Consider the following 15,375-nt stretch of genomic DNA (forward strand, 5'->3'; position numbering starts at 1 on the left):
GGAAATAATGGCAGAAAATTGAGGGCAGGCTACTCATGTTCAGTCCATTGACTCAAAATAGTCCCATTTTACAGTCCTTAATATTCACCTCTGATGCCAGGTTACCAGAACCTAGATGGACCTGAGCTCTGATTACTGCGGGGGGTGGGGTGGGGGTGATAATTAAAGCCCTGTTGCTCAAGTTGTGCTCTTAAGGAGCTGTTTCGGTTTGTGCTGTTGTACTATCTCCCCTGCTGCTCAACAGCTTGGCCTGAAAGATTAAGGGTGACATGACAGCAGTGTTCCAATATTTTCCAAAAGAAGAGAAGATCAACCTATCTCCAAAGGACCTGAAGGAAGGGCAAGAAACAATGGATGGAAATTGTTCTGTCTGGGTCACTCCGGAGGCTATGACCAACCCAAAAAGATAAGCCAGACACACCGGTTGAATCCAAACACAGTTTTATAATGGTAAAGAGAAAAGAAGCCAACAGAAAATGTCCTTACAGATCAGGAAAACACTGGAACTCCAAATAGATACACAAATGCAATTGTTCATACAGAAACACATGATCCTTAATGCCAGATGAGGCTGTTGAGCTAACAGACACACACACCTCCCACCAGTCTTCAAGGCTGCTGGGCCACGAGCCAGGAACAAAAATGCTGAGAGAAAAGGCAGATAACACCAACTCCCCTTTGATAACACTCCACGCTGCTGGAATGGTTCTCATGCCTTATAACCCCTTCCCTGCTGATGAGGACCACACCCAACCCCCTGGTGTTCCTCATTCAACGCTGATAATATCTACGCAGTTGATTTCTCCTTTGAGCTATGCGTCTCTGCCGCATACTAATGATAGCTTGTGCATCATCAACCAGGGACTCTAGGGAATCACAGCTACTTGCTTGAGATAGCCCTTCCCCAGGGCTCCCAGGCCTTGCATCACCTTCACTTTCGTGACTGCTGTCTGCACTGTCTGACTGCAAAGAACTCTCCTCTCCGCTCTCAGCCTCCCCCGGGCATGGAGCCAGCAGAGACGCAGCTGGTCTTTGATCTGGCTCAGGCTGAACTACAACAGAAATTAACCAAGGACAGAAGTAACTTAGAACTAAGGAGGAATTTCCTGACAGTTAGAACAATTCATCGGTGGAACAACTTGCCTCCAGAAGTTGTGGGTGCTCCATCACTGGAGATTTATAAGAAGAATTTGGATAACTATTTGTCTGAAATGGTATAGGGCAGTGATGGCAAATATTTTTTTCTTTGGGTGCCGAAAGAGCGTGTGCATGCACTATCGCACCTGTGATTCAATGCCTGGGGAGGGCAAAAATAGCTCCCCCCCCAGAGGCCCTCTGGAGGCTAGATACAGCCTGTTTCCCAACATCTGGTGGCCCAGTAGGCTCATGTTCTGCCCTCCCCAGCCTCTAAATGCTTCTGTGGAGCCGCGGGAGGGTAAAAACACCCCCAACCAGTAATGGGCAGTCAAAATATTTACTGCCATACTGTGGGTGTGGCTTATTTTGTGGGTGTGGCTTGATGGCCATGTGACTGGGTAGGAGTGGCTTGCCAGCCATGTGACCAGGTGGGAGTGGCTTGAATGATCATCATTCAAGTGAACTGTTAAGTCCTCGACTTACAACATCACCAGTGTCGCTCACTGGGGTGACAATTTGCTTCGCGTTTCCCATGCTCTCCTTCCTGGGTTGCCCCCTGCCTCAGACTGGATAGTTAGGTGAACGGGTGCCAATCAGCTGTTGAGAAAAGAGGGGGATGGAAAAGGGCCCCCTGCAACTCCTGCTGGTGCTGGTTTCCCTGCCGCTTTCCGAGGAGGAGGAGGAGGATGGGAGGAGAAAGCCGAGGGAGAGTTATAAGGTTATTATTGCCGCACAACACCTCTTTATCTCAGCTGCAGGCAGAGCGAGGGCTCTCCTTTTTTCCCATGCTGTTGCTGCTCTATGCTCCTTGCTTTTTTCTTCTTTCTTCCTTCCTGGCCTCAGGAGTTGGCCACGTGAGGCTGGAGGGGAGCCGAGCAGGAGAGAGGGAAGCTCATTCAAGGACAGGAAGGAGGAAAGAGGAAAAAAGCAAGGAGTGCAAACGCAGCAGCAGGGGGGGAAAGGAGAGCTGACCAGAGATTGGTAATCCAGGAAGTGACTGCCACCGGTCAGCAGGAGCTGCGCATTCAGCTTCATTTCCACCGGTGGAACTGTGTTCTACCCTGTCCTGCCTGCTGCCCACCCCTGCCCCCCATTCCCCCGGAGAGTCATTGGAAGGCAAAAACAACCCTCCCAGAATCTCTGCATGAGCCAAAAATCAGATGGCCGGCACACACATGCACGTTGGAGATGAGCTAGAGCAATGCCTCATGTGGCAGCAGGTATGGCTCCGTGTGCCCCCTGTGGCACCCTTGCCATAGGGTCGCCATCACTGGAATAGGGTCTTCTGCTTGAGCAGGGTGTTGAACTAAACTCAACTCCAAGATTCCTTCCAACTCTGTCATTCTGTTATTTTGTCTGAATGGCTCTATTCTGGTTGATGGTAAAACCCTCAAGGCTGGTAGTTCTTGAGGATTTTAATCAGTGGATTTTGAAACCTTAATTGTGTCATATTGTCTTCATGTTAATAATAATAATAATAACAACAACAACAACAACAACAACAACAATAATAATAATAATAATTTATTAGATTTGTATGCCGCCCCTCTTCGAAGACTCGGGGCGGCTCACAACAGTGATGAAAACAGTATAAACAATGGAACAAATCTAATAATAAAAATTATATAAAAATCCCCAACTGTTAAAAACCATACAACACATACATACCAAACATAAAATATAAGAAAGCCTGGGGGAACTGTCTTAGTTCCCCCATGCCTGGCGATATAGGTGGGTCTTGAGTAACTTGCGAAAGACAAGGAGGGTGGGGGCAGTTCTAATATCTGGGGGGGAGTTGATTCCAGAGGGCCCGGGGCTGCCACAGAGAAGGCTCTTCCCCTGGGGCCCACCAAACGACATTGTTTAGTCGACAGGACCCGGAGAAGGCCAACTCTGTGGGACCTTATTGGCCGCTGGGATTAGTGCGGTAGAAGGCGGTTCCAGAGGATCGTTTGAAAGCATTGAAGGAAAATATATAAATGTTAGTAATTGGACCCCCCAAACGAATCCAGGTTAATTTTAAAATTATGGGTTGGAGAGCAAAAAAATGTGCTATGGAGTTTACAAACTATTCGAAGCCGGTTTCCTGGAATGTGCCCTGGCTCCTCACTAGCCTTGGGGAGGCCATGTTGTGAGCTTGCCACTTCACACACTGCTCGTTTTAGCAGCTCTTGTTCAAGGTCCTTATCTTGAATTCTTGTTTGTGCAGCTTGTTTGGAGCCAAATCCCTCAGTGCCAATTCCTCCACATTAGTGTAGCTCATCTGAGCACAATGCTCTTTTGCACAATTTTCAGCTTTGCTGCTCAGAGGCCACCACCTTGTCAGAACCCATTGTTTTCAGAATCCTTCCAATTAAAACTGCCAGCCGGAGTTGGGTTGCTACCGGTGTCGTAGGCGACTGCGCAGCAGTAGCGGCCGCCAGATTGTGCAATTTGCACGCGACCGCTCTGGTGCCAGTCCTTTGGGCAGTGCCATCTTTTTTCTTTAATTTGTCGTATCTTTTTTTGCTTCCTGCGCATGCTCACCTATATAATTTGTGTATGGTATGTTGTGTGTATGTTTTTTAATCATGGGTTTTTTAGTTTTTTAAATATTAGATTTGTATTTTACATTGTGTTTTACTATTGCTGTGAGCCGCCCCGAGTCTACGGAGAGGGGTGGCATACAAATTTAATAAATAAATAATAAATAAATAAATTTCACTGTGCATTGTTTTGTGCTGCATGTATTCTTTTATATTATAAAAATCAATAAAATATATATTTTTTAAAAGAGAGAGAATTGGTGCTAGCCTTATGGTTAGGGGTCACCACAACATGAGGAACTGTATTAAGGGGTTGCAGCATTAGAAAGGTTGAGAACCACTGCTTTAAAAGTACCGATGATTTCCTTTGTTTCTAGAGCTCTCGAAGCCGGCCAGAGACAGTCTTGCGTTCTCCTTGCAAAGAGCAACTATTTGGGACCATTGTGGTGATCTCAAGTCCTTTCCTTGTCCAGAGAGGAATTTTAAAGAGCCAATGTTGGCTTTTCACTCTATCACAGTTGGAACCGGAACCATCCTCAGTTCACCATTTGTTCCCCAGTGAGAGGTTCTTCCCTCTCAAAGCCTTAGTAACAGAAACCCTAGGAAGTTTTATGTACATACCGTATATATTCCCCACAACAACAACAACCCTGTGAGGTGCATAAACTGAGAAAGACTGACCCAACTCCTTTCATGCCTAAGACAGGACTAGAATTCACAATCTCCTGGTTTCTAGGGCCAGCATCTTCACCACCACACCAAACTTGATTGGTCCCATTTGGCAGTAGGCCATGTTTGTACCAGCGGTAGGTTCCTACTTACCTCGCTGCCAATTCGCATCACGACATTTTGAGTGCTCGTCTGTTCTCTCGTCCAATTTGGCTTCTGCACATGCTCAGTAGCTGGAATTGGCCCGAAACCAGGGGTGGGCTGGCTGGAGAATTCTGGGAATTGAAGTCCACAAGTCTTAAAGTTGCCAAGTTTGGGGACCTCTGCACTAGACAGAGCTGTGCAAAGGCACAACTAATAGAATCCTCCCCTCACTCATAGTTTCATGATACCATCTACCACTTCAGTGGGATATTTGCGGGTCCAAGGGCATCTCTGTAAATAACACTAAAGACTAGAGGCTAAGAGAGTTATTCACCATGACAATGCATTCTGTTTATTTATTTTAATTTAATGTAGCTTTGCAAAAAAAAGTCACGTGGGAAAGAGAGAGAAGGGTTTGGCATCACACTGTTGGCAATAAATCAAATATCTTTTCCTTGAAACAGTTCTTTCTTTTCCAAATGGACAATCCTGGTGCTTCCCTGGGTTCATGAATATTCTCATGGACTAATTTCATTTTGATCAGTTAACTCATTTTAACGAAAAGAAAGATTAGGAACAAGTAAAGGCTGGGTAAAATAAAACTGCCCTCAGAAAGATTTACAGTGATAAGATCTGAGAAATAAAATATAAGGATGAATTGTGCTGTTTATAAAATGCATATAGCCTGCTGAATGGTTATAATGACAGCATGCTTGTTGCATGCTGTGTGGAACCAGCCCACAGTATCTTGCTTTTGCAACAAAGCCTGGAGAATGTCAAGGTTATAGTGACAAAAAAAGAAAGCCAAAACAAAGATGGTCCTTGAAGCCAGAAGTTTGCTCATCGGTTCAAGCTTTCATGAATAAAATATGTGTAATGAATGATAAACATAACATTGGAACATGGATCATAGTTTTATGATAAGGAAAACATTTTATTCCATTGCAATCCATTTAAGAGTGGGGTTATTTGTTGTGAAACTTCTTAAGAGTGGCAGATACAAAATGGGAAGTATTAAGTGAATTCCTTTAACAAATCCAGAGAGTTCTCATGACAAAGTTCCAATACCAACTATGTACTTGCTTCACATACTGATGCCGGAACAAACTACTTTGGTTGTTTCATATAATGTTGAATATAATGTGAAGGCCCTAACAAGAAGCACTAGAGCTTCTGGTGTTTTGAAATATTTGTGTGGTTACACACACACACACACACACACACACACACACACACACATACAGAGAGAAAAGGGAGGGGAAGGGGAAGAGATAAGCGATAAAGCAGGAAATAAGGGCCTCTTTGAATTAAACAAATTCTTTACAGGATTGCCCTCTTTGCCAATGACCTCCACTCTGTGCCACATTCATTCTTGTTTCATTGCACAAGACTTAGCGTCAATGCAAAACACTGGGATGACAGGGTGAGCATCTAGGTTGAGTAGGAAAAATCATCAGGAGTTATTTAGTGCAGAACTTCTAGCATGTCTTCAGTTGCTACACAATCTATCACCAACCACAAGTATATGTAGATACTAGAAACATAGAAGACTGACGGCAGAAAAAGATCTCATGATCCATCTAGTGTGCCCTTATACTATTTCCTGTATTTTATCTTAGGACGGAGAGGGGCGGCATACAAATCCAATCAATCAATCAATCAATCAATCAATCAATAATAAATAAATAAATAAATAAAAAATAAACACACACACACACACACACACACACACACACACATATATCCCAGGCATGTTTAAATTCAGTTACTGTGGATTTACCAACCACGTCTGCTGGAAGTTTGTTCCAAGGATCCACTACTCTTTCAGTCAGATAATATTTTCTCATGTTGCTCTTGATCTTTCCCCCAACTAACTTCAGATTGTGTCCCCTTGTTCTTGTGTTCACTTTCCTATTAAAAACACTTCCCTCCTGCACCTTATTTAACCCTTTAACATATTTAAATGTTTCGATCATGTCCCCCCTTTTCCTTCTGTCCTCCAGACTATACAGATTGAGTTCATTAAGTCTTTCCTGATATGTTTTATGCTTAAGACCTTCCACCATTCTTGTAGCCCGTCTTTGGACCCGTTCAATTTTGTCAATATCTTTTTGTAAGTGAGGTCTCCAGTTATTATATATTAGTATACCAATATACTAATACAGTGATCCCCCGCTCGTTGCGAGGGTTCCGTTCCAGGACCCCCCGCAACGAGCGGGTTTTCGCGAAGTAGCGCTGCGGAAGTAAAAACACCATCTGCGCATGTGCAGATGGTGTTTTTAACTTCCGCAGCGCTAGCGAGGAGCCGAAGATTGGGGGCGGCGCGGCTGTTTTAAAACGTCGCCGCCGGCATGGGGGGCTTCCTAGCAGCCCCCCAAACACGGGTTGGGGGTCCGGGGGGTGCTGGCAAGCCCCCCATGCCGGCGGCGACGTTTTAAAACAGCCGCGCCGCCCCCAATCTTCGGCTCCTCGCTAGCGGGCTTTCGAGATGAGTCCTGAAGCGAATTCGCTTCAGGACTCAGCTCGAAAGCGGCGAGAGCTAGCGCCCAGCCCCGTGACATTCGCTTTCCTGCCACCGGCAGCCGAGTGATCCTGGGCTCCTTCGCAACCTCGGAGAGCTTCCTGGGCATGAAAGCTCACGAAAACCAGGAAGCTCTCTGAGGTTGCGAAGGAGCCCACGATCACTCGGCTGCAAGCGGGAGGAAGGCGAATCCCACGGGGCTGGGCTCGGTTATCCCCCCGGCTCCCCTCCTACCAGCCCCGCCGCGGAAGGCTCCATTCTGTTCCCTGAATGGAGACCGCCGGCCGCTCAATCGGGCCGGCAGGGAACAGAATGGAGCGTTCCGCGGCGGGGCTGCTATGGGGGGGGAGACGAGCCCAGCCCCGTGACATTCGTTTTCCTGCCGCCGGCAGCCGAGTGATCTTGGGCTCCTTCGCAACCTCGGAGAGCTTCCTGGGCATGAAAGCTCACGAAAACCAGGAAGCTCTCTGAGGTTGCGAAGGAGCCCACGATCACTCGGCTGCAAGCGGGAGCAAGGCGAATCCCACGGGGCTGGGCTCGGTTATCCCCCCGGCTCCCCTCCTACCAGCCCCGCCGCGGAAGGCTCCATTCTGTTCCCTGCCGGCCCGATTGAGCGGCCGGCGGTCTCCATTCAGGGAACAGAATGGAGCCTTCCGCGGCGGGGCTGGTAGGAGGGGACCCGGGGGGATAACCGAGCCCAGCCCCGTGGGATTCGCCTTGCTCCCGCTTGCAGCCGAGTGATCGTGGGCTCCTTCGCAACCTCGGAGAGCTTCCTGGGCATGAAAGCTCACGAAAACCAGGAAGCTCTCTGAGGTTGCGAAGGAGCCCACGATCACTCGGCTGCAAGCGGGAGCAAGGCGAATCCCACGGGGCTGGGCTCGGTTATCCCCCCGGCTCCCCTCCTACCAGCCCCGCCGCGGAAGGCTCCATTCTGTTCCCTGCCGGCCCGATTGAGCGGCCGGCGGTCTCCATTCAGGGAACAGAATGGAGCCTTCCGCGGCGGGGCTGCTATGGGGGGGGAGACGAGCCCAGCCCCGTGACATTCGTTTTCCTGTCGCCGGCAGCCGAGTGATCTTGGACTCCTTCGCAACCTCGGAGAGCTTCCTGGTTTTCGTGAGCTTTCATGCCCAGGAAGCTCTCCGAGGTTGCGAAGGAGCCCACGATCACTCGGCTGCAAGCGGGAGCAAGGCGAATCCCACGGGGCTGGGCTCGGTTATCCCCCCGGGTCCCCTCCTACCAGCCCCGCCGCGGAAGGCTCCATTCTGTTCCCTGAATGGAGACCGCCGGCCGCTCAATCGGGCCGGCAGGGAACAGAATGGAGCCTTCCGCGGCGGGGCTGGTAGGAGGGGAGCCGGGGGGATAACCGAGCCCAGCCCCGTGGGATTCGCCTTGCTCCCGCTTGCAGCCGAGTGATCGTGGGCTCCTTCGCAACCTCAGAGAGCTTCCTGGTTTTCGTGAGCTTTCATGCCCAGGAAGCTCTCCGAGGTTGCGAAGGAGCCCACGATCACTCGGCTGCAAGCGGCAGGAAAACGAATGTCACGGGGCTGGGCTCGGTTATCCCCCCGGCTCCCCTCCTACCAGCCCCGCCGCGGAAGGCTCCATTCTGTTCCCTGAATGGAGACCGCCGGCCGCTCAATCGGGCCGGCAGGGAACAGAATGGAGCGTTCCGCGGCGGGGCTGCTATGGGGGGGGAGACGAGCCCAGCCCCGTGACATTCGTTTTCCTGCCGCCGGCAGCCGAGTGATCGTGGGCTCCTTCGCAACCTCGGAGAGCTTCCTGGGCATGAAAGCTCACGAAAACCAGGAAGCTCTCTGAGGTTGCGAAGGAGCCCACGATCACTCGGCTGCCGGCGGCAGGAAAACGAATGTCACGGGGCTGGGCTCGTCTCCCCCCCCCATAGCAGCCCCGCCGCGGAACGCTCCATTCTGTTCCCTGAATCACTTTGAATCCAGCAGCTTCTGCTGGATACGGGCGGTGGGTGGGACGAGCGGTGAGGAAGCCAGGGGCTGTGGCAGCTCGCCCCCCATCGCCCGTATCCAGCAGAAGCGGCGGGATTCAAAGTGCTGGGGTGGGGGGGGTGTCCCGACAGCCCCCCACCCCAGCACTTTGAATCCAGCAGCTTCTGCTGGATACGGGCGGTGGGTGGGACGAGCGGTGCGGAAGCCAGGGGTGTGGCAGCTCGCCCCCCCCCCATCACCCGTATCCAGCAGAAGCGGCGGGATTCAAAGGGATTCAAGGCTAACTTCTGCGCTTGGCTTGAGGACTCAGCTGGGAAGCGGCACGGGTGTTTTAAAAGGTCTCCGCCGGCATGGGGGGCTTCCTACCCCCCCCGACCCCCAACCCGGGTTTGGGGGGGTGCTAAGAAGCCCCCCATGCCGGCGGAGACCTTTTAAAACACCCGTGCCGCTTCCCAACTGAGTCCCGAAGCCAAACGAACCCGGGTGGCCGGGCGAGCAGCGAGCAAATGGCGGGTGGCCGGGCGAAGGGCGGGCGAACGGAGGGCGAGCGGGTGCTGGGGGGGCTTCTCGCCCTCCCGCCAGCAAGAGGGGAAAGACCCAGGGAAGCCGCCCAGCAGCTGATCTGCCCGGCGGGGAACACCATCTACGCATGTGTGGCCATAGGAAAAAAGGGCGCACATGCGCAGATGGTGTTTTTACTTCCGGGTTGAAAAATCGCGATGTAGCCCATTCGCAATGGTCGGGGACGCAATAACCGGGGGATCACTGTATAGTGTACTCTCATTCCCCAATCCTCTACCAGCCAGAATTCCAGGGATACAAGCAGTGAAGGGCTACCAAAATTTTTACTACCACACTGTGGGTGTGGTTTATGCAGGGCGCCCTCCATTTTCTTTCAACATCTTTCAGTGCAAATTGGGTGCTTTGGGGTGGAGCTCCATTTTCGCTACCCCATTGCGTGTGTGTGTCCCCCGGTCCGGGCAGTAGCCCACCCCTGGATACAAGTATGTACTTAGCAAGGCTAACTTACAGAAAAACAAAAAAAGCGGTCCATATAAGCCGAAGGTTTTCTTCATATGTGCTGCACAAGTTATTGTTATCCTATCAAATTTCAAAGAACAGCGCCAGAAAACACTGTTTAGTTTTCTTCCTGCACAGAGGCCTGTTGTGCCTAGCCCACCTGCACATCTGGAGGAGGTGGGATTTAAAAAAAATCACCTGAACATGTGGTTTATACCATCTTCTCTTACCCAAGGCCTTCCAGATGCCATGGGGCAACCCCCAAATTTGTAATAAAGTCATGTCATTTTTTTATTTTAGCATCGATCCAATGTTTTAAAGAAAAAAACAAGTGCCCCCTTTTCCCCAAACCGTGCAATTTGAAACGCAGCGTAGGTAAATATATGACGGACTTGCCAAGATTAGCAAAGGATTTTATCCCTTGCATGTGAGATAGCAGCCACCTGCATTTCAGTGTGTTGGGTTCCTCTCCTCCTTTAAGTGTTTCATCTGCCATTTCAAGGTCTCCACTTCCTAGCAGGCACTCTTATCTCTTTCCTTCTATTTTGACTCTTTCAGACTTTGCTTCCCTGTCTGTTAACATAGTCCTTGGCTGCTTTGTACGCCAGCTGTCATCATTTTGATCTCCTCTATCCCTCAAGTATCCTTTCTTTCTCCTCCCTGTGTCAGCAGTTAATCAACAGTAGATGCATGTCAAGAAAACGTATAGGATGATACGAAATATAAATCCCTTGCAATAGGATCATTGGTAAGTCTGAAATACAGAACTGTTGGTTGACATTACTCCCTTCAATTGATAGATGACGTTGTTCTACATTCATTGGAGATCTAGGGAAATACAGTGGTACCTCATGATACGAACTTAATTGGTTCCAGGAGGAGGTTCGTAAAGTGAAAAGTTCTTAAGACGAAACAATGTTTCCCATAGGAATCAATGTAAAAGCAAATAATGCGTGCAAATCCTTCAGGAAAATACCAAACTTTAGAAGAGAGGTGAACAGAGAGCAGGGAGGAGCAGCTAAGGGGGCGGGTGGAAGAAGCAAGGCTAGGCTAAAGGGTGAGTGGGAAGGAAGAAAGGCAAGGGGGGCGCCCCTCCCTTTTCTTTCTTCAAAAGACACCCTTTCAGTGCCTGTACAAGCACGCTGTTCTCCTACTTTTTTAAATGCAAACTCTTTCCCCCTCCAAGCAGCCCCTCCCTTTTCTTTCTTCAAAAAAGGGGAAAAAAAGAAACCCCTTCATCCCAGCAGCAGCGGCTTGGGTTCATAAGGTGAAAATAGTTCGGAAGAAGAAGCAAAAAAATCTTAAACACCGGGTTCGTATCTCAAAAAGTTCATTAGAAGAGGTGTTCGTAAGATGAGGTACCACTGTATAGCCATTTAGGAATTACTGGAGGCTAGATGAACAATTAGGATTTTTCACTTTCTACGATATATTGGAAAATAATCTGAGCAAAGTCAGAAATCGGTGGGCAGTTGCCTGGACACTATATTCCTTGTGAACTCAATTGAAGGGATACGCGTGCTGTACAATAGACTGGATGGATGGATGTGTGGAAGGACATCACAGGAAGGTTTTGGGTGGAAGGAGCTAGAGCGGCGATGGCGAACCTATGGCACAGGTGCCACAGGTGGCACGCGGAGCCATTTGAATCGGATGCGGAATAAGCACACAGACCACAGAGCTGGGTTTTATGGGTCACTTTACTTATTCAAATCTGGACCTGCAGAGGAAGTCAACGGGGTGGAACATCCATTCCAAACATTCTTGGGCAACTAAGGGTGAAAGCTCCTTGCTGAGCAAGGGAAGGTCGCCCTTGACCTTGCCTTGAACTTGACCTTCCCTTGCACTCTGCCAAGCCCAAGGCATGTGGGAAGGTCACCCCCATTTGTGGGCTTGCGGCAAGTGAGCCCCAAGGGCACCCACTCCCCAACCCTTAGGTGGATTCCGCCCGGAGCTTCTGGTGAGGGGGAACCCATGACCTTCCAAAAGGTGCCCTAAAGGAGATGACACAATTGCTGCTAGCCCCTTTTTCTGCCCCATACCACCATCCCAGTGACCAAGGGAATTCGAACCAATTAACCCCTTCCTGAGAGCAACTATCGCTAAGCCCTCCTAACCTCTTCCATCCTGACCCAGTGGGTAGGCAAAAAAATGGCCATAACCTAAACTGTGGTATGGCCGCCAAAAATCGCTACTTGTCCCCCGGAGGCGACCAGCAATCAAACTGAGACCATGGGGAGGGCGGGTGGGTGCCTGCAACGGGGGGCCGACGAGTCCAAAACTGTAAAGGGCGGAGAGCAGCGACACGACGCTTTTATGCGGGGGCTCTTTGCCCAGCCCCCCAGTATGCCCAGCACTAAGTGCAAGGCATCCTGGACGATCACACACATTATCGCGCGATTGTCCATTTTAGAGGTGGTGGTAGCCGAGTGCATCCACCCCCAGCCGCAAATGTTGGCCAACCTCAAGCGGCCAGCCTTTCACATCTGCTGGCACGCGAGCCGTTGCCCTAGCTCAGCTCCAATGTGCATGTGTGTGCTGACCAGCTGATATTTGGCTTGCACAGAAGCTCTGGGAGGGTGTTTTGGGCTTCCAGAAAGCCTCCGGGGGGATGAGAGAGGGCATTTTTACTCTCCCCCAGCTCCAAGGAAGCCTTTGGAACCTGGGGAGGGCAAAACAGGAGTTTACTGGGCCCACCAGAAGTTGCGAAACAGTCTGTTTCCGGCCTCCAGAGGGCCTCTGGGGGGCAGGGGAAGGTGTTTTTGCCCTCCCCAGGCATTGAATTATGGATGTGGGCACTCATACAGGTGCGATAGTGCACACACACACTCTTTCGTCACCTAAGGAGAAAAAGGTTCGCCATCACTGAGCTAGAGACTTTCTCCTGGGGGTCAGAAAGTTCAATCCATGTACAAGCACATGCCTCATTGCATCTTTACAAATGCCATTTTCTTTTTTTCTTGTTATTTTATTAACATTCTTGATCACAGCCTTCCTTACACTTCTTTACTTATTGAGGAAATCTGTACCCTCTTTCTTGCATGACTGTAGGACTTACAGATGTCCCTCCACCACAACTTTCTGCCTATCATGATAGCTTGTTTTGAAAGTAACTTTTTTCCCCTTTTTGAAATGTTGGGATATACTAATAAATAGATACTATACTTCATGATGTTCTTTATGGGTTATAGCATCAGTTGCTGGTCCATTGGCTGTGAGAGCAGCATTGCTGATCAATTCCACCGCCTAGGATCATGTTCTGAATAATGTATATTACGTAGTCATCCGAATTAACGTGGCTCTCCCTGATCCACTTATATCCACTCATTCTTGAGACATCCGATTTATATGCCGCCTCGAGTTTTCGGAGAGGGGCGGCATATAAATCCAATAAATCAAATCAATCCAGTTTGGCAAACTTTGTTTCCATTTTAATACTTTTAATGTTTTCTCTAGTTCACGTTCTTTGCTGCGTTCCATCTCTTGTTTATACATCTCCTTGCAAAGTAGGAGTGAGACTCCCTCCCACATACTTTGACTTCAACACTGATTCCTCCTGTTGCTTCCACCCGCCCCCCCCCTTTTTTGCTGGCTATTTGGGAAAGAAGAAGGGGGGGGGGGACACAAACAACAGGTGATTTGTCTCAAGGTATTTCTTTTGTGATAACAAAATACTGCCTGTTCTTCTTTAGGCCTATTTAAATATCAGTGTCTTACTTTCCCTGTGAGCATTAGAGTACACCAAGGAAAGTGCTTGAATCGACTTCTTTTATTCAGGAGACTCCTGCCTATTGCCAAGAAATAGAAACCTGTTCCACGGATAATTCCGTTCCAGCGATTTCCACTGCATGGATGAGTAGAGAGGCCTGCATTCTTGGCAGAAACACCACCGATTGTGCTGAAAGGTCCCTGAAAGAAGCATTGTTTTGGAGCACCCTTGCTCCAAACTTTGTGCCTTTGATTTATAAACTCATCATGATGGTGATGGGGGGTGGAGGAAGGAGTTGGGAGTTGTAGCCCATCATTCTTTTTTTAATTATTTATTATTGATTTTTAGTTCCAAGACAAGACAAAGACACATACAAAAACACATAGCATAAAAAAGGAGCCCAAGCTGCTCCGTATTTTTTAGAACTCTAAGAAATTTAAACACAAATCTTGTAGATCATATTAAGAAAAGGTGATAAAAAAGAATCATAAAAGGAAGAAAAATGTATAAACTGTCACTAATTACTATTTTCAAACGGTCACATAGTTTTGTACCATTTACTATATGTTACAGTATTTACTTTTTAAAAAATATATAATTTTATTGGTTTTGCACATAAGGTTACATAAAAGAAACGTAAAACGGTGCACAGTGCATGTGCCCATCACCCGACTGACAATCCCACCACCACCACCACCAATTGCGGGGTTTTCAAATATTTACTAGTTTATATATATTTTAATTTCCTTAGCTCTACTTTGCATTTGTTATTATTTAAAGAGTGATTGGAGTTTATTTTTCACATTTTTGTCACAGATTCTACTCAGCATATAATCTTTCACCTTATTCCATCGTGCCATCAGCTTCTCCAATTTATTTTCATCAAAGTTGTTTAATCTTATTTCCATGATTTCAAAATGAATGTGATCTACCATGTACCAGTACCAGTTCTGTAATGTCCATTTGATAGACTCTTTCCAACCCAATAACACTACCGCTTGAGCACTTTCCAGTGTTACAGTATTTACAATATCATTCTTTTATCAAGCCACTCATAAAACTTATACCAAATTTTATAATAGTCAGATTCTTCTTGTCCCTTTAACCCATCATTCTTGAAGGGGTTTGAAGGATAACAGAGTGGGGCTATCTGGTTTGCAGCTAGTCTTGCTGAGCCTGGCAAGTGAAAGGGAGCTGGGAACATAGAACAATTTAGTTTAACTCAGAAATGGTGCATCTAGAGAAGGGACAAACATCTCTGCTCCTTTTGCTGTGGGAATGGGCAGTCTTCAATGAGCGATCTGTAAGATCGTTAAGAGCTCCTATTTACCTTCCTTTCAGGGTCCTTTATGCGTCAAAGCTATCTTCATAATGGTTTGTCCTTCAAACTTAGACCTCTACACAGCCCTTAATCATAATAATGTGCAAGCGAAAGACAAAACAATGTTATTTTGGAGACAGCTTTTGTTTGCTCTGATGGCTAAGGTACCACGATAGCAACCAAGAGGCCGTGAATTCTAGTCCTATCTTAAGGACAAGGCCAGCCAAGTGACCTTGGTCTAGTCACTCTCAGCATGGGAAAGAAGCAATTTTATTTTATTTTTATTTGTCCAGTACGTATTGGTAACATACACTGCTCAAAAAAATAAAGGGGACACTCAAATAACACATCCTAGATCTGAATGAATGAAA

This window comes from Erythrolamprus reginae, chromosome 1 (genome assembly GCF_031021105.1).
Source record: "Erythrolamprus reginae isolate rEryReg1 chromosome 1, rEryReg1.hap1, whole genome shotgun sequence".
NCBI lineage: Eukaryota > Metazoa > Chordata > Lepidosauria > Squamata > Dipsadidae > Erythrolamprus > Erythrolamprus reginae.